The sequence below is a fragment of the Triturus cristatus genome, chromosome 12, assembly GCF_964204655.1.
Source record: "Triturus cristatus chromosome 12, aTriCri1.1, whole genome shotgun sequence".
NCBI lineage: Eukaryota > Metazoa > Chordata > Amphibia > Caudata > Salamandridae > Triturus > Triturus cristatus.
In genome coordinates this window covers 165,248,071-165,271,933 of record NC_140595.1, presented here as the reverse complement: position 1 = coordinate 165,271,933, position 23,863 = coordinate 165,248,071, and the positions used below count along the sequence as shown (strand labels likewise).

Genomic DNA, 23,863 nt, shown 5'->3' with positions numbered 1-23,863 from the left:
GCTCTTTCTTTATGAATGCAATTTGCTGATAGAGACTTCTAACCACAGATTCCTCACCTTTTGAATACTCCCCAGGCATTAGACTGGATCCGGAAAATCTTTTGCAGTACACGTGCGCTGGCAGGTGGCGCTGGCTGGGGGCTCCGTGTTAATGCTGTTTTGGATCTGATGTGTGTGGTCCTATATTTAAGCACTACTCAAGTGAGCTGATATCAGTTCCTTTTTTTCCCCGCTAACTGACAGAGATCCAGAGCAACCGCTTGTCTCATTGAGACACTTCCTCAAAGATTTTATCTTAAAAACCAGTGTGGTAGCGTATACGTTACCTGCCAAATCTACATGCTTTAAACCCTGTGGGGAATGTTCCAAAAAAGAGTCTGTGACTGACTCATATGTGGTTTCCCTGTGGTGCCTGGGGTCTTACCACAATTCCAAGACCTGCAGTGACTGTGCCTTGATGCATTCCAAGAACATTCAAGACTAAGAAGTGAAATTGTGGGCCCAAAGGAGCCGAGGGGCCTCCCAACCAGGTTTCCGCAGATGAATCATCCCACTGTGTCCCTTAGGCCCTCTTTATCCGCTCAGGGCTCTGGACCGCCTTTACTACCAGTTCCCTCCACGACACCACAGCCTACGCCAGAACACAACCCCAGACTATGGCCTCCAACCCATAGTGCTGACTGACCCAGAGATGGCACTGTCCCTACCTCGACCGAGGCCTCAACCTCTTTACCTCTCTTCTTATTCTAACAGAGTGCCTCTACCTGCTGGAAGGCCTCATGTCTTTCATGAGTCATTTGGCATTGAATCTGATAATTGGGGCTATGATGCTGGGGAGGAGATTACCCTGCTTTACCCAGAGTATAACTGGTATGATGATCTTCCAGATGGCAGTGGTCTTGATAATTCCCCAGGCACTGGGCTAGTCTCTCCCTCACTCCCACCCCCGGACTTCAAAGATAGACAGTGCCTCCTTTGCTATTATTATGCGAAGGGCAACGGAAGGTTCTTGATCTTCAACTACACTCTCTCAGGAAGTTAAAAGCCAATATTCTGAGGGAGGTTGTGCTACCTGGACAGTCAAGTTCTCAGCCCATTAAATGAGGCTATCACTGATACACTACTAGGTACCTGGGCCAAACTCTGCTCAGGTCCACCTGTGCATCTCCAGATCGCCAGACACAGTTGCCCAGCTCCAGGTGATCCAGCTTTCTTCACCCAGTACCTTACTCCTGAGAGCACTGTGGTGCAGTCTTCAGCCAGTAGAGTTAACCCAAACTCATTTCCCACTACTCCCCATGTCAGGGCATTGAAAAGGATAGAGACCTATGGTAAGTATTTTTTTCCTCTTTAAGTTTGGATCTTTGCTCAGTGAAAGCCAGCTGCATGTTAGGCTGCTTCTCTCATGATCTCTGGGATTCCATGGCCCATATGATGTCTATGGTCCTGCAAGAAGCGTGGGACTTTGATTCACAGACAATGCAAGATGGTTGTGATGCAGCCATGTGCACCATCCGCTGTGAACTGTTTACCACTGATTCCCTTGGTAGGGCTATCAGCACCAGTGTGGCCAATCCCAGGCAAGCCTGGATGCAGTTGACTGGCTTTTCAGTGGAGATTCAGGCCAATCTCATGGACATGCCGGTTTACGGCTTCTGACTTTGAGAAAAAGCAAACTGTTCCATGGAGCAATTCAAAGATAGGAGGGCCACAGCTTGGCTGATGGTGAACATTCTGTTACTCTTGCAGCAGGAAGTGCAGGGTCTTTTGGTCAAAGGAGCCATAAAGAGGGTACTGGTAACACAAGTTGGTCATGGTTCTTATTTCCACTACTTCCTTCAAGGTCTTCCTCTACCTCGACAACTGGTTCCTGAATGGGGGTTTGCCCCAGACAGACATCAACCTCCTCCTGACTATGGCGAATCTCCTGACAACTTAGGTGTGCCTGAGTCACACCTTAGTCCTTCGATGAAGCTCTCCTTCATCGGAGCCATTCTGAGCAAGGTGTTGTTTAGTGCCTAGCCTCGGAGAGGAGAGTCCAGGACATTTTGGGCTATGATCCTAATGTTTAACCTCTGTCCTGTATCACAGCGAAGATGACTCTGAGCCTGTTGGGACTGATAACCTCCTTCATCTTGCTGGTCAAGCACACCAAATGGGATATGAGAGATCTGAAGTCCCTGTAGACTCAGAACCAGTGAGACCTTTCTGATTTTGTCTAGAATTTGGAGGCGAAAGCAAAAGATCGTGAGTGATGGCTGAGGAACCTTGATGGGGTCGGCAGCAGACCTCTCTACTTTCCCTACCCAGATCTCACAATGTTGACTGATGCCTCGGTTCTTTGTTGGGGAGGCCATCCCAGAGAGGCGGAGATTAGAGGCATCTGCTCTTCAGCGGGGGACCAGTCCCATACAACCTTCTGGAGCTAAAAGCCACACTCTTGCTGTTGAAAGCCTTCCTACCCTACATCAATGGGAAGCCAATGCCTGTGCTTACAGACCAAACCACTGCCATGTGGTGCTACAACAAGCAGGGCTAGGTGGGGTCATGAAACTTGTGCGAGGAGGCTTTTCATCTCTAGACATGGCATGTTCACCAAGGGATTTTTCTGGTGACACACAACTTGACAGGTTCCTTGAACATCAGAGCAAATGAAATATGACGCTAAGGCTTGCAGATCATGATTGGCCATTACATCCAGAGCTGCCCCTATATTCTTTTCTGCAAGTGGGGAGAGAACTGGCTTGATGTTTTCACCACTGCAGAAAATGCATGTCAGCACTTTTGCATGTTAGAGTTTCTTGCTGGGAGATAAGTCAATATATAATGGAGTTCCGGACACCTGTACACTTTCCTGCTGATACCTCTCCTGCCCTGAATCATTTAGAAGGTCAGGATCGACTGGACCTAAGTCGTCCTAGTGTGTCCTGATTGGGTATAGAAAGAATGGTAGCCCAAACTCCTGGGCTTGAGCATGTATCCCTCTATCAGGCTGCCTCTTCAGGAGGATCTCCTGTTGTAGCCAGAGGGCAGGGTTCTCTACCCAAAATTGTAATCTACACCTCCATGTTTTGAAATTGAGCAGTGACAGTTGAGTTCTTTGAAGTCATGAATGTCATCTTGGCAGCCATGCATCCCTCAACTAAAGCTGTATGCCCCTGGCGTTGGGATATGTGTGTGGTCTTGTGTCCTACTAAACAGATAGACCCAATCCATGACAAACTGTCCAAAGTTCTGTTGTTTGTGCCATCAGTTTCCGAAGTCAAGGCCTTGCTTTGCACACTGATAAATGCAGCCTGTTGGCACTTTCAGCCTTCTTACAGGTGGCGGACCAGCCATCATTATTTAAATATCTAATTTTAATGCCTTTCATTAAATGGTCACAACATATGTTCAACCCTTTTGTGTTTGTTGTGCCCAATGGGATTTATGTTTGGTTCTCACATTCCTCAGCCCCATTTGAGCTGTAACACAGTTGTCCTATTAGGCTCAATAACATCAAGACAGCCTTTCATGTCGCTATATCATTGGGGCTGCTGATCCACGAGTTGCAGGCTCTTTCTGCTAACCTGCCCTACAACACATTCTATGCACACAAGCTGACTTTGCAGACTCCCTTTCGTGCTGCTAAGAATATTACTCTTCTGGCTTTCTTTGTTCCACCTCATCTCCCTTAAGAGGAGGAGAACCATCAACGGTGAGATCTAAAAATGGTACTACGCTTCTACGGTGTTCACACCAAAGAACTACGTGTGAATGATCAGCCGTTTACTAGGTTCACTGGAGCAAAGAAAGGCAAGGCTCTGCAGAAACTGACCATCTCACAGTAGATCGTACATCCTGCATGTTGGCACATAGGGTGCCAGTATTCGATATTTGTCAGGTTGCCATTTGGGTGTAACAGCATATGTTCACAAGACATGTTGCCTATGCAATCAGGTCTGCCAGTAAGGGCACTTTGACCTCTTGGTCCTTACTTTTGTTTTTTAAAGCTTGGTCAGTTGTGGAACTCAACACTTAGGAGGAATTGCTTAGGTATCTAGTCAAAAGGTGAGGAATCTCTCGTTAAAATTCTCTATTCAAATAAGAAGTAGCTTACCTCTGGTAATGCTTTTTTTTGGTAGAGACACTATCTAACTGCAGATTTCTCAATGACCCTCCCACTTTCCTGTTCCATGAACTGGTCTCTTTATGTAAAAAGATCCCAGTTTAGGAGTCTGCACACTGGTCAAAACCAATCTGATTAAGTCGATGTATGTGGGCAATGATGCATCAAAAAAACAACTGATGCCAGCACACTTTGGTGACATGTATATATGCATGCACATCTGTTGCGGAATGACGACACCGCGGAGATTCTTGCGCCACCTGCCAGCACGCATGTTTATTTCTGATAATTGTCCAGATCAAATCTGGCAAATGGGGGAGTTTTCAAAAGTTGAGGAATTTGCAGTTATAGAGCCTCCACCAGAATGAGTGTTACCAGACGTAAGTAACTTGTTTATATGACATAATTTCAGAAAACATGTTTGGTATATCACTTATCTTAGGTATTGTCTGGATTTTCCTCTGATAAAAAATGTTAACTTCTATAGAGTGGCGAGTGAAATAATATCATCGACTTCATTGACTTGCGAGGGAGAATGGATCTTTGGGAATTGAAAAAATTGTGTCTTCACTTAAGAAAGTCATAGAAGACATTAACCTTTGTTGAATATATAATTGGGAGGATATTTTTTACTGGTCCAAACCTTATATCTACAGAGCATTATATAATGTTTAATATGGTTACAATCTTGTGAAACATGTTTTTTTTTAAATCAGGAGACTATTACACAATTATGTTTTGGGCTTAGTGTTATATCTATATAGTGCAGAATAAACATCTAGGAGGGTCAGCATGTGGATATGAAACACATGAAACAGAAACTTTAAAGAACTCATTACATTTATGGGCAAATTAAAATAATGTGGTCATTTCAAATCAGTTGTGAGTGTTAAAAGGGTCAATGGGCATGCATGTGAAAAAGAGAGTGATTACAATTGACTCATGAGTAAAAATGAAAATAATAAAATACATGAATTGAATAATTCGCAAAATTGATTGCCTATCATTATAGACTGTGTGGAGCCCATCAGCATTTTGATTTTTTAAATACATTTTCCTTGATTGTGGTCTAGTGGAGCTCAAGGAGAATGTTGTCTCAAGGCTTCTTCATTTTGTCAGTTTCTGTCTTTCTCAAGGAGCTCATTGATTATTTCTGACCATATGATTGCCTTGGGCTGTTGACCTCCGCAGTGTGCAAGTGCTTCTAAATATTTACTTACAGAGTTCGATATGAAACACCGTGCAATGAAAACAGAAAGACTATTTTGCGTTTGTTAAACATATTGTGTAGTGCTCCATTCCACTTCACTCAATCAAACATCCCAATCCATTTAATATAAAACAATATAAAAATGGCTAAATTATGGAAGTATGTAACACTGCATAGAGACAGCAGAGTGACTTACTGATAGTACACCTAGTTTTTTTGCCTTCAGTGGTTTCCTCATGTCAGCACATGCCAGACATAACTAAATTAGTAATTTCAACCTCCTTTTTTCTTCTTTTTTTTAACCAAGGTCCATTGGCGTAGATTCTATCGGCCCATTGGAAAGTGTAGAGCCCTCTCCTACCCTAAATAACCTACCTTTGTTTCTCAGTGTCTGTGAAAGCTGAGTGCTCTCACTTTGTGCTTCAGTTCTCCCTCAACTAGACTGAATTTACACGTTTCAGATATTGTAGAGTTAATGTAAAACACTTTGGGGCAGCAGTACCCTATGAACTAATAGCTTAGAAGAAAGTATTTATTTATTAAAGTAGTTCCCGAAGTAAAAACGTCAATCAGTTTGACAATTTTTAAACAAAATATTATAAAGCAAAATCATATTGGTTGAGTGTATATCAGTTATCCACACCATTTGTGTCTTGAAAGTATAGTGAAAAAACTATAAACTTGAGGACACATTTAGTTCTCCAAAGTACCTAAAGGGTAAGTCAGTCTTCAGTTGCTCGAGCCTTGTTCACCGCAAATACCACTAACCCTGAGAATCCCAGTCTTTTTTTTCTAATTGTGCAAGCCTCGCTGATGGATTTCATGATATAGATATGCAAATAGACTTCCCAAATGAGGTTCCAAATTTCTTGTTCCTTCTTTGCAATCTCTAGTGACAGTGTTATGCTATCAGAAACTGTATCCATCGTGTGTCACTGGTGTATATACTACTTCATGTTCACTTAATCATGTCGGACAATTCATATGATCTAAACCTAATTTTTATCAAGTATTTATAAGTAGCATTGATGTAAAAGGGAATAATATCTTTAACGTGTGTTTGAAAGTTGGTGAAAAACTTACATGGTCCATTTTTCTTACAGTTATGATCCTACACCATTTGATTCTGCAGAACATTTCACCGCACAATGATAGTGACTTTGAAAGGGATTTGAAACTCGCACCTGAGGATGACCTGACCCCCACACCCTCTCTGGTTGGAGGGAAGGGGCACTCATGTGACACTGCAACAGTCCATCAGGCTACACAGTTGGAGACTGGAGATGGGAGCGGCATGGCTCCTATAGATATTATAGATTGCCTTAGCTTCGGAGACATGAAAATTACCGGTTTGGAAAGGCAACAGTGCCATCAGCAAGGGAGAATCAACCAGCACCTGGAGTCTGAACCACTGGAAGCACAGGTGTTCTTGGAGGAGCAGTGTTCACATGGACGATGCAGCATTAAAGTTGTGAGCGAAGGTAAAATAAAATTTCACTTGGTGTTCTTGATACTGGGTTTCTAATTTTTTAAGCAACCATGATCCACAGTCTGGGGCCCCTACATTAGTGCACTCTTGAATAAAATCCTGGAGGGCTTTAGCATCCTCCCTTCATGGTTAGCTGCAGAAATAATCACCTATCAATAAGAAGGGAGACCGAACCTCCCCAAGTAACTACATACCTGACTGATAACCTGCAAAATGTTTTCTGCCATCAAATCTGATCTAGGCTACAAGATTGGCTGGATGAAAGAATGATTCTTTCTCCCTTCCAAGCAGGTTTTCGCCCAAAGGCGAGCACAATTGACCAGGCCTTTTACGTGAATCTAATAGGATGGAAATATCTGGCCCTTTCTAAAGACCATCTTTACATCACTTTTGCAGAGCTAAGGGCAATGTCTGACCTGGTCCCGAGATGTAGTTTGTGTCTCGCCCTATCCAGATTGGGCATTGATCCTTGCTTGCTGAACATCCTGAAGAGACTACATGAGGGGACTCATGCACAGGTGAGATGGGCGACCGATGGGGAGCTCACTGAACACATACCCACCACACTTGGAGTGCGTCATGGTTGCGCTCTCGTCCCAACACTATTCTCCCTTTATATTAATAACCTGGTGGACCACTTTTCAATATGCATCCGTGCCTGCCCCAGGATAGGGGGTTGGCCAACACCCGCTTTATTATTTGTGGATGATAATGTCCTGCTCTCTTGAATGCCCTTGGGGATGCAGAACATGCTGAATAGTTTCTCAGAGTACTGCGAATCTAGAGGCATGGAAGTTAATGCTTCCAAAACCAAGATCCTGTCTCTAAACCCACACAAATCCCATATTAGTGTTTTTTTATATGTGCAGAGCCAAGCTCCAGCAGGTTAATCAATTTGTCTATCTAGGGGTGAGGTTTTGACAAATCAACTAATTGGAAAACCCAATTATTGAAATCTGAGCTTTCGTTGACTCATGGATCGACCTGTATTACCAAATGTTACAAAGCCACTGCACCAAAATCAGTGTCCTTAGTCGTAGAAGTTTAGAGGGCCAAGGCACAGTCAGTAGCCCTATATGGAGCTGAACTGTGGGGGATGGAAGACATTAAGGGGCTGACCACCATAGAAAACTGTCTTATAAAAACCTTATTTACTTTACCCAGCAATACACCTACACTACGCTTGTGTTTTGAGATACTACTTAAAAAAATCGAGGACATAGAAAAATAAGGCCACTACGTCCTCCTCTGAACTGACTACCTATAGGTCTGCACTTGAGGAGATTGTTAGCATAGGGAATTGCATCACTATCTCCAGGTTCAGCAATATGAAGTTGCTTGGGCATGTACTGGTCGGACCCTTTACTATTTAAACCTAACTCCAAGTCAATTGTTAAGGAGAAATATTGGACCAATGTGACTAAGTCATGTCACTGTAATGTGAAGTCAGGTGGGCTGACTGATTGGTTCCTGGACGTTAAACATGTCCCCTCTTTAGTGCCTTCTATGGACGCTTTTGTTTCACAGCTAGCCCATACTTTGTTAATGAAATAGAGACATGGTACCTTACAGGTGAACACATTTACGTATAAATGGGACTTAGGTGACTCTAAATCGTAGAACTGTATAATCTGCACTGACAGCATTGAGGATGTTGAATATGTATTGTTTTTCTATCCACTTTATGTAAAATCTAGAAGGTCCTGGATTAGGTCAATTTTGTACTACTTTGGGCATGAGGCATTTTAGTGTTGCCTATCAGATTAAAAAACAATGGCATCAGTATCCCTAGGGTACTAAGTTATCTTTTAGCAACTAGACACATAAGAGGAGATGCTACACATTGGGCTACTAGGGCATTAAGCCTGGGTAGCTACCCATTATATAATCCAGCTAGGACTTGAATCCCTGTGCTATTGATGTATGTATACATTTGAAACTGCTCTTCTCATGAACCATGCTTACTAGTATGACGTGACACTCTTCCTCCTTTTAAATCTTTGGCCAACTGGATGCACTGCTATTATGAACTGGATGACATAATTTGCCTCTATGTATCGGTTTATCGGTTCATTGATTTTAAATACAACTTACATCTGAATGTTTTACTCTACTGTATTTACATTATTATTACTGTGCTAAATGAATTAGGATGATTCAAATGCTGGTATAGTTATTTGCATTTTAATTATGAATGCTGATTTCAATGTGTTTTATTGTAAATATTTTTTATTGTTTATTTTACGGGCTTATTCCCAATGATAACTCTTATGATTTTGGATCAAAAATAGTAATGCTCTATACGTTTTCCTTCCAAACTGGTTTTTGCAATAAATGTTGCATATTAATTTTTGCTTGGTCGTTAATTTTGGGAGACGGAACACTCTATTTAAGGGGTCCCTATATTGGTAACGTGTAATCACGCAATAAAAACTGTTTCTTTGATCAACTTCAGTCTGAGATGACTGTGGCACACTGACAATGCAGCTGGGAGGTTTTCACAAGCTAACTCATTAGATCAGATAGTGAGCTAGAATAATAACAGTCACATTTTGATTAACTTTGTGCCTAGAGTTTGCTGCTTGATATTTTTTCAAAAAGGCTTACTTTGGCTGGCAGCCATTGTGAAGGGCTTACTCTGCAGAGGATAGAGTCATCATGTTAACTCTTAGGGTTATCGATACCTTCCATTATAGCCTTGAAGCCCACCGTAGTGTGCTCTACCGGCCATTAAAGGCCCGCTCCAGCACCGGGCTTTTAACAATGGAGCGGCCCTTTAATGGCCGGTAGAGCCCGCAACGGAGAGCTCTAAAGCTCTTAGAACGTTCTGCCCCTAGAGAGCATGTTCTAATTTGTAAAGGCCTCACAGAGCCCAAGGGGGTTGAAATCCCCTCGGGCTCTGACAGGCCTTTGTTTACAGCTGTTGCTGTGAACAAACATTGGAATGTTGATGCTCTGAGCTTCTATCTGCCATTGGAAGCCCAGAGCATGCCATTGTTTTCTATGGATCGCTCAACATTCCAGTGTTCTAAAATGGATAAGAGTTGTTATTAATGATTGATCCCCTATCATCCAGAGACCTGTTTGTAGCAACTGCACACTGTACAGAGATATAAGCATGTTTGAAAATAGTTCCTGCTTTTGTGGTTTAGACTCTACTTTACTGGAAAAAAAAAGTTCCCCAAATGCTTTGCTGACCCTATAGTTTACCTTCTAGCTAAGAATGCAAACATGTTCTTGCTGTTACAGCATGGTATATTAAATATATTTCTTGAACACAGTAATTCCTCCTGGATTCATGGCTGTCACCAAACAAACACGCTGTGGGACAGTTGACTGGATGCTTATGCTGTAAACAACCAGGCCTTCTGATGGACGAGTGCAGATGATTTATCAGTTTGCCTGTGTGTGCATTTGTCTTTGTAATGTTGATATGGGACTTGGAGGAGGTTTTCAGTAATGAGAGCGATAAGTACAACATTTATGTCGTTGGACAGAAATATAGGATCAACCTAGTGAAGAACTGTGTGTGTAATTTAAACAGAGTGAAAATCTGTATGCTTCAATTCACTGCAATTGGTGATGATAGGGCAGAAAAGTAAAGTAGCTTCAGTGTGATTCTGGACACTTTGCTGATATAATTTGTCCCCTGTATTAAGGACAGATCAGTTCTCAGTTATGGCCCTTTTGATGGTATTGGTGAAGTGACTGTGGGCACTGACACAAATAAGCCTGTTAATGGGGCATTTAGGATGTGTCTCTAGGAGGGCCTCTCTATTGTTATTTCTGGCCCTTTTGGCCACTTTGTGTATGAGTTCTTCAGGGTACGATCCCTGGGACAAATGGGTGCTGAGCGTCTCCCCGTGTTCTTTAAAGTTTGCTACATCAGAGCAGTTCCTCCTGATCCTTAAGATTTGTCCCACTTGCATATTGTTCCTAAAGGAGTGTGGATGGAAGCTGTTTTCTGTATAGTTCTGAGCAAATTCCTCACTCCTTCGGGTACAGATGAAGGTCGAGGAAAGGAAGTGATGTTTTACTGGATTTACACACACTCCATATAGCACAGGCACACACATAACAGGCACAGCACAGGCAGCAGCAGTGCACTCTTCCTTACAGCGACAGGTAGCAGCAGGGCCCTTATCCTTTAATGCACCAGATGGTTGCAGCAAATTAAATTAGCCAAACTTTCCTCACAGATACAGATTGTAGAGCACAGATGCAGCAGTAAACACTTCATTCTATACAGTTAATGGGATCATTATTTGCACTAGCATCCCATGTCTCCTTATACACAGAGGATAGGGAAACGTCAGGCAGCAGCAGTGCAGGAATACACAGCACAGCCATTGCTCCATTTATTCATCCACCCAAGCACAGCACAGTAGTAGTGAAGTACATGACTATCGCTCATGAAAAATAAAGCATTCAAATGTAAATGCCTTACTGACTTTCTGAGACACACATGACCCATCAGCTGATGCCCACAGCAAGACCTTCACAGTTAGGGGTAAGGAAAACTAAAGGAAAATTCTTTGGTGTGATGTTGAAGATGGCAGACAAGCATTGCAAGTGATTCAGATAAATGACCTAGTGTCTCAATGGCTGTTGATGGAAGTGGCACCCCTTTCAATATATGTCAGCATAAAATACCATAGAAAATATCTTCCTATTGGTGAAGCTTTTAAGTTATAATTTAACCACATTCTATATTGTGTGTGCCTCTGTTTTTATACGAGGAGAAAGTTCGATTTATATTGAATTCCATGGTGCTGTAATGTAATAGAGCTGTAGGCAAACCTATTTAACTTCACAAATATGGTGTTTTTAGGCTTTGGGTCTCTATTTTTTCATTCTCTCTTTTGTAAAAACGTTCCATCTTGGCAAATCATTGGAAATTGGCTACTAACCAACTTTTAGGTGATTAAAATTCAATTTATGTTTTGATATGACTCCTTTCTTAATCTTTTTTTTTGTTTGTCTTTTTTCTCTCACTTTTGTTCATATTGTCTCTCTATCTCTGCAAACCCACAAACCTCCTTCCCTGTTCCTTTGTGGTGTTTTCTGCACAGCTGAGATGGTGGGCAATAATACTATCATTCCATTGCCAGACAGCTGCCAATCAGAAACCGAACTGAAGAATGTGGGAGGCGAAGCTAACTTAGCTGGTAATCACATTCTCATTTTCTGGTCATGAGAGATGGAAAGGATGGAAGGTAGTCTGTTCGAACAAAACTAAGGTCAGGCTTATAACTACCTTATCCTGTTTACGATTGAGTTGAGTGAATGAAACTGAATGTAAACAAAGTGGATGAAGCCTATTATGATTACTGTATCCATATGAACACTAGCACTGTGACTCGCCTAATGCACATACACTCAATATCACTTCCCGTTATGCAACTAGCGGATGTCCATCAGTGGATCCCACAGCATTAAATTAAGACTTGTTCTAACTTGGAGGTATTGACACAAACATTGTGTGTATCCTTCAGGAAAAATTTGTTTTCCTTCGTTTAATAATTGTGCTTTAGTTCTGGAGTAAAAACACGAACCAGAGGGCTTTAAGATGAAGGAGAGTGATGGTGTGTAAACGATCTTCTGGAATATTTATTTTTGAGTTTACACTTTTGGGATGTTTTTTTCCTCACTAACTTGGCAAGCACCATCTCTATTGTCTTCAGTATCACCAAAAGACTTCCTACTATGTAGAACTACTGAATACTCATTAAGTGCATGCAGAACTAGGGCTCGATTATGTCTCGGACATGATCTCCTTAACCCCTTCACTGCTAGGCTCCCCCCCCCCCCGTGCTAAGCCTTTTTTTCGCTATTTGGGGTAGTTGGTGCTTAGGCCCCTGTAACTTTTTAACCACATAAGGTATCCACACCAAATTTGCGTCCTTTTCTTCCAACATCATGGGGATTCTAAAGGTACCCAGGGTTTGTGTATTCCCCTGGAGGGGACCCAGAAATTAGCCCAAATGCAGCAAAAGTTAGTTTTTGGGGGGAAATGGGAAAAAAGTGCTGCAAATGAAAGCATCTGTTTTTTTTCCTGCAAATGGTATCAACAAAGGGTTTGTGGGGATGAAATAACCATTTCCACAGCTTCTATGGACTGACAGACTTTTTTCAGAAAACCAACATTTTCTACACAGTTTTGGCATTTTACTGGGACATAGCCTATTTTTGCTTTTTGTTTGTGCTTTCAACCTTCTTCCAGTTAATGGTAGAAATGGGTATGAAAGCAATAATGGATCCTGGAAAGCTATACATTTTAGAAAGGTAGACAAAATTCTGAATTCAGCAAGGGGTCATTTGTGTAGAACCTTTAAGGTTTCTTTATAGAAACTAACAGTTGAATATAGGAAAAATTGAAAATTAGTTGAAAAAAACAGCCATTTGTGTCAACGTTTTCACCTGTAACTTCTTCTAATTATGACAGCTGTTTGAAAGCAATATACTGTTACATCCGCTGGACCGTTCTGGTTGTGGGGATATATAGGACTTGTAGGTTCACCAAGAACCTGACGAACCCAGAGCCAATAACTGAGCAGCGTCTTGCAATGGTTTTTTGTTATGTACAGGGTATATAGCAATTAATTTGGAAAAAAAATATACATGGAAAAATCTGTATGAAAGACACCTATGTATTTCTGAAATTGGAACAAACTATAGAGTTTAGAAACATTAGATATTTGCACATTTCCGAAATTGTGAGTACCCATACTAACATGAGAATTATAGGACATTCTTAAAAGTGAGTTCTTTTTACACATTGTATTTCATTTGGAAGGCAGAAATGCATCGAAAGTCAATAGGTAATAACATTTGCTCTACAATTCTGTGTTACTCTACGTCTCCCGATAAAAATTGTACCTCACTTGTGTGCGTAGGCCTAGTGCCCACGACAGGAAACGGCTCAAAACGCAATGTGGACACACTTTATTTTTACAGTGAAAACAGACCCTTTTTTTGCAAAGTGCCTAGATGTAGATTTTGAACCATAGCTCTGCTGGCACCTAGGGAAACCTATAACTCAAAAAAAGTCTGATGGTCTATGTGTTTAGAGAGAGACAGCAGAAAAGACAAATGCAAAAGGTGAGAGAGAAACTTTAAAGTGCTATTTGGCTATAAAGGATTTCCATCAATAACCAGTGATTGGTCAGTATCATCATCTGGATATCCATCCTTCCCACCACAATGAACCTCTCCAACAAGGGGTGTTGCGTGTGGTATAGGTGTCGACCAGAGTACCTGAATGGAAACCGGGAAGGGGGAAAAAAGAAGACAGCAAAGATCACTGGCTTGGTCAGGAATGTGTAAATATATACCAAAAATGATATATGAATAGTGCAGTGCAAAAACGTGAAGTTAAAAAAGGATTTAGAGGAAAAAAGAAGTTTTATTCAAGATATTCCTACTAATCCTTGGGTTAAAAATTGGTGCAGAAACAGCTTTTAACAAATAGGCTGTGTGACAATACGGTCGACATGTTTCAGCCTTCTTGACCCCCTTGTCAAATGGCTTTCTTCAGGACCTTATGATCTATTTATATTGGTACTGCAACAATAAATGTAACAAAATTAATAATAAGTGCGTAAAATACAACCTTCGTGGTGTATGACTCTTCGTGCAACCAGTATATGTGAATTATCTGTGCAGAACAAAGAGAAAAACCAGAAAAAACACAATTGCAAAGTTAAACATTCTCTCTCGAAAAAGAACAGTGAGTATTGGGCAAGACCAATAACATATTACCAAGTGCTCACCTGATTTGCACGATGAGTAAGCCTCACCTCACCCGGTGCTGACTCAGGTTAAGGGAGGCCCCGCCCTGTAAAAAGTAAGGAAGGGAGTAGGGAGACTGTTAAGCTATAGAGGTAGCGAGCTCCCAAATAAAATCAAGAGAAACCGGACATCTTTCAACTGTCCTGTTAAACGCTCTGTTAGAAACTCTGTTGACAACTTCCCAAGCAGAGAGACTATGCTACTCTCAAACCTTATTCAAGCGTGTGTCTAGTAACGCAGCGTGTGCTACATAACAGAGTGTCTATGATTTAAAATGGAACTACATCGGCAATCACTGCAGCGGTGCAGCCATGCTGTAAATGATTACAACACTGACCCTACGGTGAACTGCGAGTAAAAAGCCGGAAGGGACTTAGGCATTTAGTGGTTAGTCTTACGTCTAAGCGGAGTGCGCAGCGAGTTTAATACAAGAAAATCATCAAAAGGAGAGAAGTCATGTAGCCTACCTCTCCGTCGGTACCTCGGGATGTATCTGAGCCGTATGGGAGGTAACTGCGGATTCGAATCGTGGACATTTAAGCGACCATGGTGTACGTGAAATCACGTGTGAGTTACTCTGCCAATGGCCAGCCTGTGTCGTCATTGTCAAGAGATAAATCACCAATCCTCGTGTGGAATCGATAAAAACTACGGAATGACATCAGCGTACCAGGAAGTAGTAGTTTATCGAAAAAATGTGAACTTTATCGATCTTGGTAATGGGAAAAAAACCTCTACCAGAGCTGACATAAATGTAGAGGTCCTGTGCTAGCTGTCACAACCAGTGAATTAAGGGTAACGCCTTGTTTTAAGTTACGTTGAGATAAATCACCAATCCTCGTGTGGTAGCGATGAAAGCTACTGAATGACATCAGCGTACCAGGAAGTAGTAGTTTATCGAAAAAATGTAAACTTATCGGTCTGGGCAATGGGAAAAAAACTCTACCAGAGCTCACATAAATGTAGAGGTCCTGGGCTAGCTGTCACAACCAGTGAATTAAGGGTAACGCTTTGTTTTGAGTTACGTTGAGAACAAGGGCAATAAGTTATAGAATCCCGGGTGTGTGCACGTATTCAGTGTATGTAACAAGACGTATATGCCTAGCTGTTGTGTCCCAAAATTTAATCTTTCCAGGAATTCTGTGCATACAGGTATTTGTCCAAAACAGTTATTTACTAATGGCCACAATGGTGTAAGCTGGATCATGTACAACGATGGAACTGTGACCAATGCACTCATGTATTGAGGAGAACTCCATAAAAATGCGTGTAATTGCAATGTGTATGCTAACAGGCATGTATGGAGGTAGAGACAACTGAAGGGAATTCAGAGAATGTAAAAGCAAGGTATATCTCACAAGGAAACCCAAGGAATGTCATCATTTAAACCTCCTAGATCGCTGTGAATTTTGAAAACCCATCTTTGTTCTTTGAGAAACAAGAAACGAGATATATCACTAACATGAGATGGGATAAAAGGTTTTTCTAAAACAGTCCAATAAAACTCGTTGGCTTGGTAATTTGTCTCAAGAAAGTGGCGTGTTAACCTTGTGTTCGTTTTCTTGCATCTAAATGTACTCTTGTGCTCAAGCATGCGTTGTCTGACTTTTCGAGTAGTCATACCCACGTACCGAAGTTTGCATGGGCACTCGATCGGGTAAATTAAGATTTCACTATTACAATTGGTGAAAGTCCTTTGTTCCCACGGTGTCTTAGTACCAATATCTATAGATTTAGAGTGCTTGGTTTGTGGGCATATTGAGCATGTGCCACAAGGGTGGTGTCCCTGGACCGCTGGTAAGTCCCACAGAGTACCAATTGGACGTGGTCTGTCTTCTTGAGGTCTTGTGTGGACCAATTTGTCTCTGAGATTACTTCCTCTCTTTAAAGAAAATAAGGGTAACTGTATCTTTTCTTTACATGAGTTGAGGAGACGCCAATGTTTCTTCACACATTTCTGAATCCCGTTAGTTAAAGTACTGAAAGTGTGAACAAAGGTTAACCGATCTAGCGGTGGTTTAACACAAGGCGGTTCTATTAAGGCCTCTCTGTTGTTGTTGGAAGCCCGTTTGAAAGCTTTTTTAATCAAATTTTTAGGATATTTTTTCTCAATCAATTGTTCAGTAAGATTTTTCGCGTGCATCTGGTATTTGACGGATGTTGAGCAGTTGCGTGTTACACGCAAAAATTGTCCGTAAGGGAGATTGTCTCTGAGAGATTTAGGATGTTGGCTGTCATATCTAAGGAGGGAATTACGAGACATTGGTTTTTTATAGAGTTCACTTTCTAATCCAGTTGGAGTAGTGAAGATGGATAGATCCAGAAAAGCCAGTTTTTCTTTGTGCGCTTCAACTGTGAACTTCAAGAAATTGTTTCTGGTATTCAACCAATCTAAAAAGGAAGAGATCGATGACAGATCTCCACGCCATACTACAAAGATGTCATCGATGTAGCGCTTCCATAATCTGATGGAGTCGAGGAAGGGATTGTCGTGATTGAGCACGTATGTCTGTTCAAAAGAATGCACATAAAGATTGCCTAGACTTGGAGCAAAAATGCTCCCCATGCTGGTACCTGAGACTTGAAGGTATACAGTATCTTCAAATTTGAAAAAGTTTTCTTTCATAGCCAAATGTGCAAGCGTCATAATAAAGTGGACAGGAGTGATGGAGTCCAAAGCCGTGTCATTCAAGATGGAGAAGATGGTCTCAAGAGTCTCATCTTGAGGAATAGATGTATACAATGATTCTACATCAAATGATACTAGAAGATCTTTCTCAATATCAAAATCTACCGTAGGTAGTAAGCGTAAGACATCTTTGGTATCTTGTAGATAAGTTGGCATATCTTTTACCAAAGGCCGCAGGAAATGGTCCACGAAAGTAGACAAAGGTTCTAGTAGTGATCCTTGGCCTGATATAATGGGTCTTCCTGGTGGTGGGCGTTGAGTTTTGTGTACTTTAGGTAAATTATAAAAGTATGGCATCACCGGATGAGGAGTATGCAGAAACAATGCTTCTTGTGAGGTGATCCAACCATTAGCTGAAGCTTCTTCCACTGCTTCTGTGATGGCTTTTTTTATTCTCTCTGTTGGATCTTGTTGGAGAGGTTGGTAAAATCTCCTATCTGCTAGTTGTCTTATCCATTCCTGACGATATGTTTCAGTGTCCTGGATGACTACCGCTCCGCCTTTGTCGGCCGGCTTGATTACAATTGTCTGATCTTGCATGAGTTCTTTCAGTGCCAATCGTTCCTGCTTAGGGAGATTGCTATATTGATTTGCCTTCTTATTAATATTACATAAGGTTGTAATCTCTTCCGTAACAGCTTTCTCAAAGGTCAAAACTTGAGGAGGTACGCTGTGTAGTGGAGGATTGAAGGTAGATCGATTCTTCAGACCAGTGTTAGTCTCCTCTGTAGCAGTAGGGGGCATATCTTTGTTGTTAAAAAAGAAATGTAATCGTATTTTGCGGAAGAATTTTGCCAAGTCACACTGTACTTGAAAATCATCTCCATGTGTTGTCGTTACAAAACCAAGCCCTTTGTTAAGGACTGATATCTCATCTGTTGTCAGGATCTTCTTGCTTAGATTGAGTTCTAGATTGTCTCTGTGCTCGTTCCTGGTTGAGGTTGTCCCTTCTTGGTTTGGCTGCGTGTGCTCATTTGTTGAGGCATTGATGTCGGCAGGTTCCAGTGTACCTGTGACTGTCGTCCTCTTCTTCTTCCTCTGGGCCTCCCTTGGCCAGACCCTAAAAAAGGCTGGTAACTAGGGTCCTGTTGATGCATTAGGAACGGATTAGGTGGTAATGGCTGAAATGGCTGAGGGGGAGGGGGTATCCCCAAGGTGTCGGAGGCCACCATTGTTGGAAGTGGGGTGTATACTGTCCCCTCCAGTTCCTTCTGTTACCGCGTCCTCTATATTGTGGCCTGTTCATTTCTGGGCCTTCACTCTCATTGATGTCATCATCAGAACTACTCCCTGAGTATGTGGACCCATAACGACGTCCTTTTTTGTTAAACTCAGGTGGAGTATAGGTGTCACTGGTGTAAGGGAAACCTAGCAAACCTATACATTTTTGAAAACTAGATACCCAGGGGAATCCAGGATGGGGTGACTTGTCTGCCTCTCACCATGTTCTGTTACCCAGAATCCCTTGCAAACCTCAAAAGTTGTCAAAAGAAACACATTTTCCTCACATTTCTGTGGTTGAAAGTTCTAGAATCTGAGTGGATCCACGAAATTCCATGCACCCCACATTCCCCAAAGTCTTCCGAGAAAAAGGGTACCTCACTTGTGTGGGTAGGCCTAGTGCCCGCAACAGGAAACGGCCCAATATGCAATGTGGACACACCACATTTTCACTGTGAAAACTGACCCTTTATTTGCAAAGTGTCTAGCTGTAGATTTTGAACTCTAGCTTTGCCAGCACCTAGGGAAACCTAGCAAACCTATACATTTTTGAAAATTAGACACCCAGGAGAATCCAGGATTGGGTAGCTTGTCTGGCTCTCACCAGGTTCTGTTACATAGAATCCCTTGCAAACCTCAAAATGTGTCCAAAAACACATTTAACTCCGTTTCTGTGGTGGAAAGATCTGGAATCTGCGTGGATCCACAAAATTCCACCCACCCCGCATTCCCCAAAGACTTCCAAGAAAAATGGCACCTCACTTGTGGGGGTAGGCCTAGTGCCCGCGACAGGAAATGGCCCAAAACCCAACGTGGACACACCACATTTTCACAGTGAAAACTGACCCCTTTTTTGCAAAGTGCCTAGCTGTAGGTTCTGAACCCTAGTTCTGCCAGCACCTAGGGAAACCTAGCAAACCTATACATTTTTTAAAACTAGACACCCAGCGGGAATCCAGGATGGGGTGACTTGTTGGCTCTCACCAGGTTCTGGTACCCAGAATCCCTTGCAGACCTCAAAATCTGTAAAAAAAAAAAACATTTTCCTCACATTTATGTGGTGGAAGGTTCTCGAATCTGCGTGGATCTACAAAATTCCACCCACCCTGCATTTTCCAAAGTCTTCAGAGATGGCCGCCGAGTCTAAGGCCAAAAACCCAGGGGACCCAACGTTGCAAAACCAGGTAGTTTTGTGATAGGTCATTTTGATGTCTCCTCAATACATTTTGGGCCATTCCCTGTCACGGGTACTTGACCCACATACACAAGTGAGGTACCATTTTTATCGGGAGACCTGGGGGAATGCTGTGTAGAAGGAAATTTGTGGATCCACGCAGATTCCAGAACTATCCCACACAGAAATTTGAGAAAAAAGTGATTTTTTTCAGCTTAATTTTAGGTTTGCAGGGGATTCTGGGTAGGGAAATGTTGGGGGCCCCACGAAAGCAATACATTGCTAGACTCCCCTGGGTGTCTAGTTTTCAGAAATGTGTGGGTTTGGTAGGTTACTCTAGATGGCTGCCGACCCCGGGACCAAAAGGTAGATGCCCCCTATGTATCCAAAAATGACCTGGTTGTGCAAGGGGGGGTCACATGAGATTTTGGTCCCGGGCTTGGCGGCCATCTGGGAAACCTACCAAACCCACACATTTCTGAAAGCTAGAGACCCGGGGGAGTCAAGGAAGGTATGGCTTGTGTGGATCCCCCAATGTTTCTCTACCCAGAATTCCCTGCAAACCTCAAATTTTGATGAAAAAATCACTTTATTCTCAAGTTTCTGTGTGGGAATGTTGTAGACTCACCGGGCTGACATAAATTTCCTACCCCCCAGCGTTCCCCCAGGTCTCCTGATAAAAATGGTACCTCCCTCGTGTGGGTGGGTCAAGTACCCACGACAGGCAAGGGCCCAAAATGTATTGAGGAGTCATCAAAATGACCTATCACAAAACAACCTGGTTTTGCCAAGGGAGTCACCTGGGTTTTTGGCCCCGGGCTCAGCGACCATCTTGGGAAACCTACCAAACCCACACAATTCTGAAAACTAAACACCCGGGAGAGTCCAGCGCGGTATGGCTTGTGTGGGTCACTCACTGTTTTCATACCCAGAATCCCCTGCAAACTTCAAATTTACCTGAAAAAATCACTTTTTTCTAAAATTTCTGTGTGGGAAAGTTCTGCAATCTACGTGGATCCACAAACTTCCTACCACTCAGCATTCCTCCAGGTCTCCCGATAAAAATTGTACCTCACTCGCGTGGGTGGGTCAAGTACCCGTGACAGGCAAGGGCCCAAAACCTATTGAGAAGACATCAAAATGACCTATCACAAAACAACCTGGTTTTGCAAGGGGGGTCACCTGGATTTTTGGCCCCGGGTTCGGCGGCCACCTTGGTAAACTACCAAACCCACACATATCCACAAACTATTCACCCGGGGGAGTCCAGCGAGGTATGGCTGCGTGGACCTCCTAATGTTTTCCTACCCAGAATCCCCTGCAAACCTCAAATTTAGCTGAAAAAATCACTTTTTTCTCACATTTCTGTGTGGGAAAGTTCTGGAATCTACGTGGATTAACAAATTTCCTACCACCCAGCATTCCCCCAGGTCTTCTGATAAAAATGATACCTCACTCATGTGGGTGGGTCAAGTACACGCGACAGGCAAGGGCCTAAAACCTATTGAGGAGACATCAAAATGACCTATCACAAAAGAACCTGGTTTTGCAAGGGTGGGTGACCTGGGTTTTTGACCCCGGGCTCGGCGTTCATCTTGGGAAACTACCAAACCCACACATGTCTGAAAACTAGACACCCAGGGAAGTCCAGCGAGGTATGGCCTGCTTGGATCCCTCAAGCTCTTTCACACCTCCCGAGGCCCCCAAAAAAATGGCAAACCCCCTGCTGTTTGTAGCAGAGGAATTGTGTGCCTCTGTCCTCATGACGGAATGGTTCCGTCATGAGCACAGGAGCACTTGTGCTCATGACGGAACCATTCCGTCATGAGCACCGAAGGGGTTAAGCCCGCTCCAGTGATGGATTAAGATCTGGAGCAGGGTGGAGCTGAAGCTAAGCTGGTTGATCCTCGAGGACTGTCTGTCTCTGGACAGGGCAACTAGTATACCTTGGATTGCTTATGTTAAGTTGTCCTTTTTTATTCTAGGCATGCCTGATACCTTAATATATCAGATTTCTCTTTTCGCCCACTATTTGGGGACTGTTAAAAGATTATTTCTGGAACGCTCCTGATCAGAGAGAGAAGGTTTGGAACTTCAGAAGCCATTGGTTAGGGGCCACATTCTTTTAAAAACTGTTCAAGGGATGGAGCCATACTTGTGCTTGGCTCGCTCACAGCATGGTAGGATTTATTGGTGAGGTTTAGGTTTAATCAACCGCACCATTTTTTGGCTTCCCCGTGTGGGTGGGTACGGCCTGAGATAAGTGCTCCCTGCGGTTGTAACACTGTGTCTTTGCAGGACCTGCTCCATTTTATAATGTTTTGCTCCTATTTCAGCTGGCCTAGGAAGCGTTTCTTAATCCCCTTGCTGAAATCACTGCAGTTTAAACAAGTCAGGCCTGCATTGTACCTTCAGATGCTCCCTACGGAGCATGTGACCTTTACTGTTTTATCTTTTTTGCAAGCTGTCGGGGCATCCAGAAAAACGAGACTGGATTAACTTTTATATATTTTGTGTTCTTGTGAGTAATCTTATTGTCTGTTTTTTTTTACCAATGAATTTGATTTTATCATCTCTGATCTGTACTCTTTTATGGGGATTTTATTTACTGAATAAAGATTTATATTGAATACTCATTAAGACTTAAAATACCAGGCTATTCTACTATCTTGAAGCAGTGGATGGGAGACCCTGTCAAAAACTGATAGTACCCTTTAGCTACATTTAACAGTGTTTTCATGTGTTGCCTACCCTTCAGCCCTTGACGTCTCAACTACTTTGGACCATTCCTCTTCAATCATGCACTCAAATATACCTTGCTGTTGAGATAATGTTTAGTGCAATTTGATGACATGTTGCATTAGTTTCCTGACCTTGAATCTTGTGGCTGTGATTCAAGCTTTTGAAAAGTGCTTGTATTGTTTCAATGAGATACATTTAATGGTTTAGTCATTGAAATAATTTATGACTGGTGTAATTTTTGTTGTAAATGCACCTCCAGTGGGGTTTGGAATTCTGACTACTTTACCTAGATTCGCTTGCGGTGATTGCTTTGATACAACTTTTTTCAAGAGTGCGGCCACAGTGGTTCATAGAGCATGGTTGCGAATTTTGTACAATAGTGAGGAGCTTTCTTAGTCTGTTTGTGGCCTGCCGCCCTTCGATTTCTTGATGTACCAGGTCAGGATTCATGGGATTTGTCAACTATCCATGGATATGGGAACTTGATGTGACTGGTAGCTTTCTTAAATCAGTCCTGCACAGGGTGCTTTACCCTATTCTCACAGAATTGTGGTAGCATCTTATTGAAATGGTTCAGAACTTCTTGCTGTGGGGTTGTTACCTTATACCACACCTTTTCACATTGTTATCCATTCCAACCTGGTGACCTCACTAAAATGATTTCAATGATGCAGTTCATTTCCAAGGTTATCATTGTCTTTCTCATCTGATTGAAGAAATGTCATCTTAACTCACTTTAGCCATTAGGAACTCCACTCTTCTTTTTTTGTTTCTCATAGCAGCCACTGAGGATCCGATTGGCCTGCTAGCATGGAGTTCAGGTAGTGTCATCAGGAAATATTATGTGCTTGGAAAATGTTCTGCAGTATGCAATAGAGAGGGAGTTTATGCTGTTATGAATGTTGATAGAATTCACTGCTTGCTAATTAAACGCGTTTTATCATGAAGGTATTCTCCTTAAAAAATGATGTTTAAGAGGTAGTGATAGTCTGGAGAAATATTTGCTCTGGGTGGCAAGACATTGTAAGTACTACTATATCTGATGGTGTGAGTGCAGAATATTATAATTCGGATTTTAATAGACAGCATGTGACAAAACCACGTAACTGATGCACATATTTATTTTTTCTCTGCATAAAAAAATATTTAGCACTGCCGGCTAACCCCTTGTTTCCTCTACAGACGATGACCACATAGCACCTGTAGGGAGAACCTGTCAGACCGACAGGACTGAAAGTAAGGCTGGTCCTAGCACCTTGAGTGCACAGACAATCAGTCACATCAACTTCAGTGAAGCCAGACCTCAATTCGGAAGCACAGAGGTTACTACTTCTGCAGAATCGCCAGCCTCCAGCCTTGCAATTCGTGACTTGGACATGATCTTCAAGACGAAGGACCAGCTTACACTGAAGCTTAACACACTGAAGGTGAGAGTGCCT

At 42.4% G+C, this 23,863-nt stretch overlaps 1 pseudogene; it reads left to right on the top strand.

Moving 5' to 3' along the window:
* The window catches only part of LOC146772985 (rho guanine nucleotide exchange factor 11-like), a 316,652-nt pseudogene that overhangs the window by 250,578 nt on the left and 42,211 nt on the right, over positions 1 to 23,863 (top strand).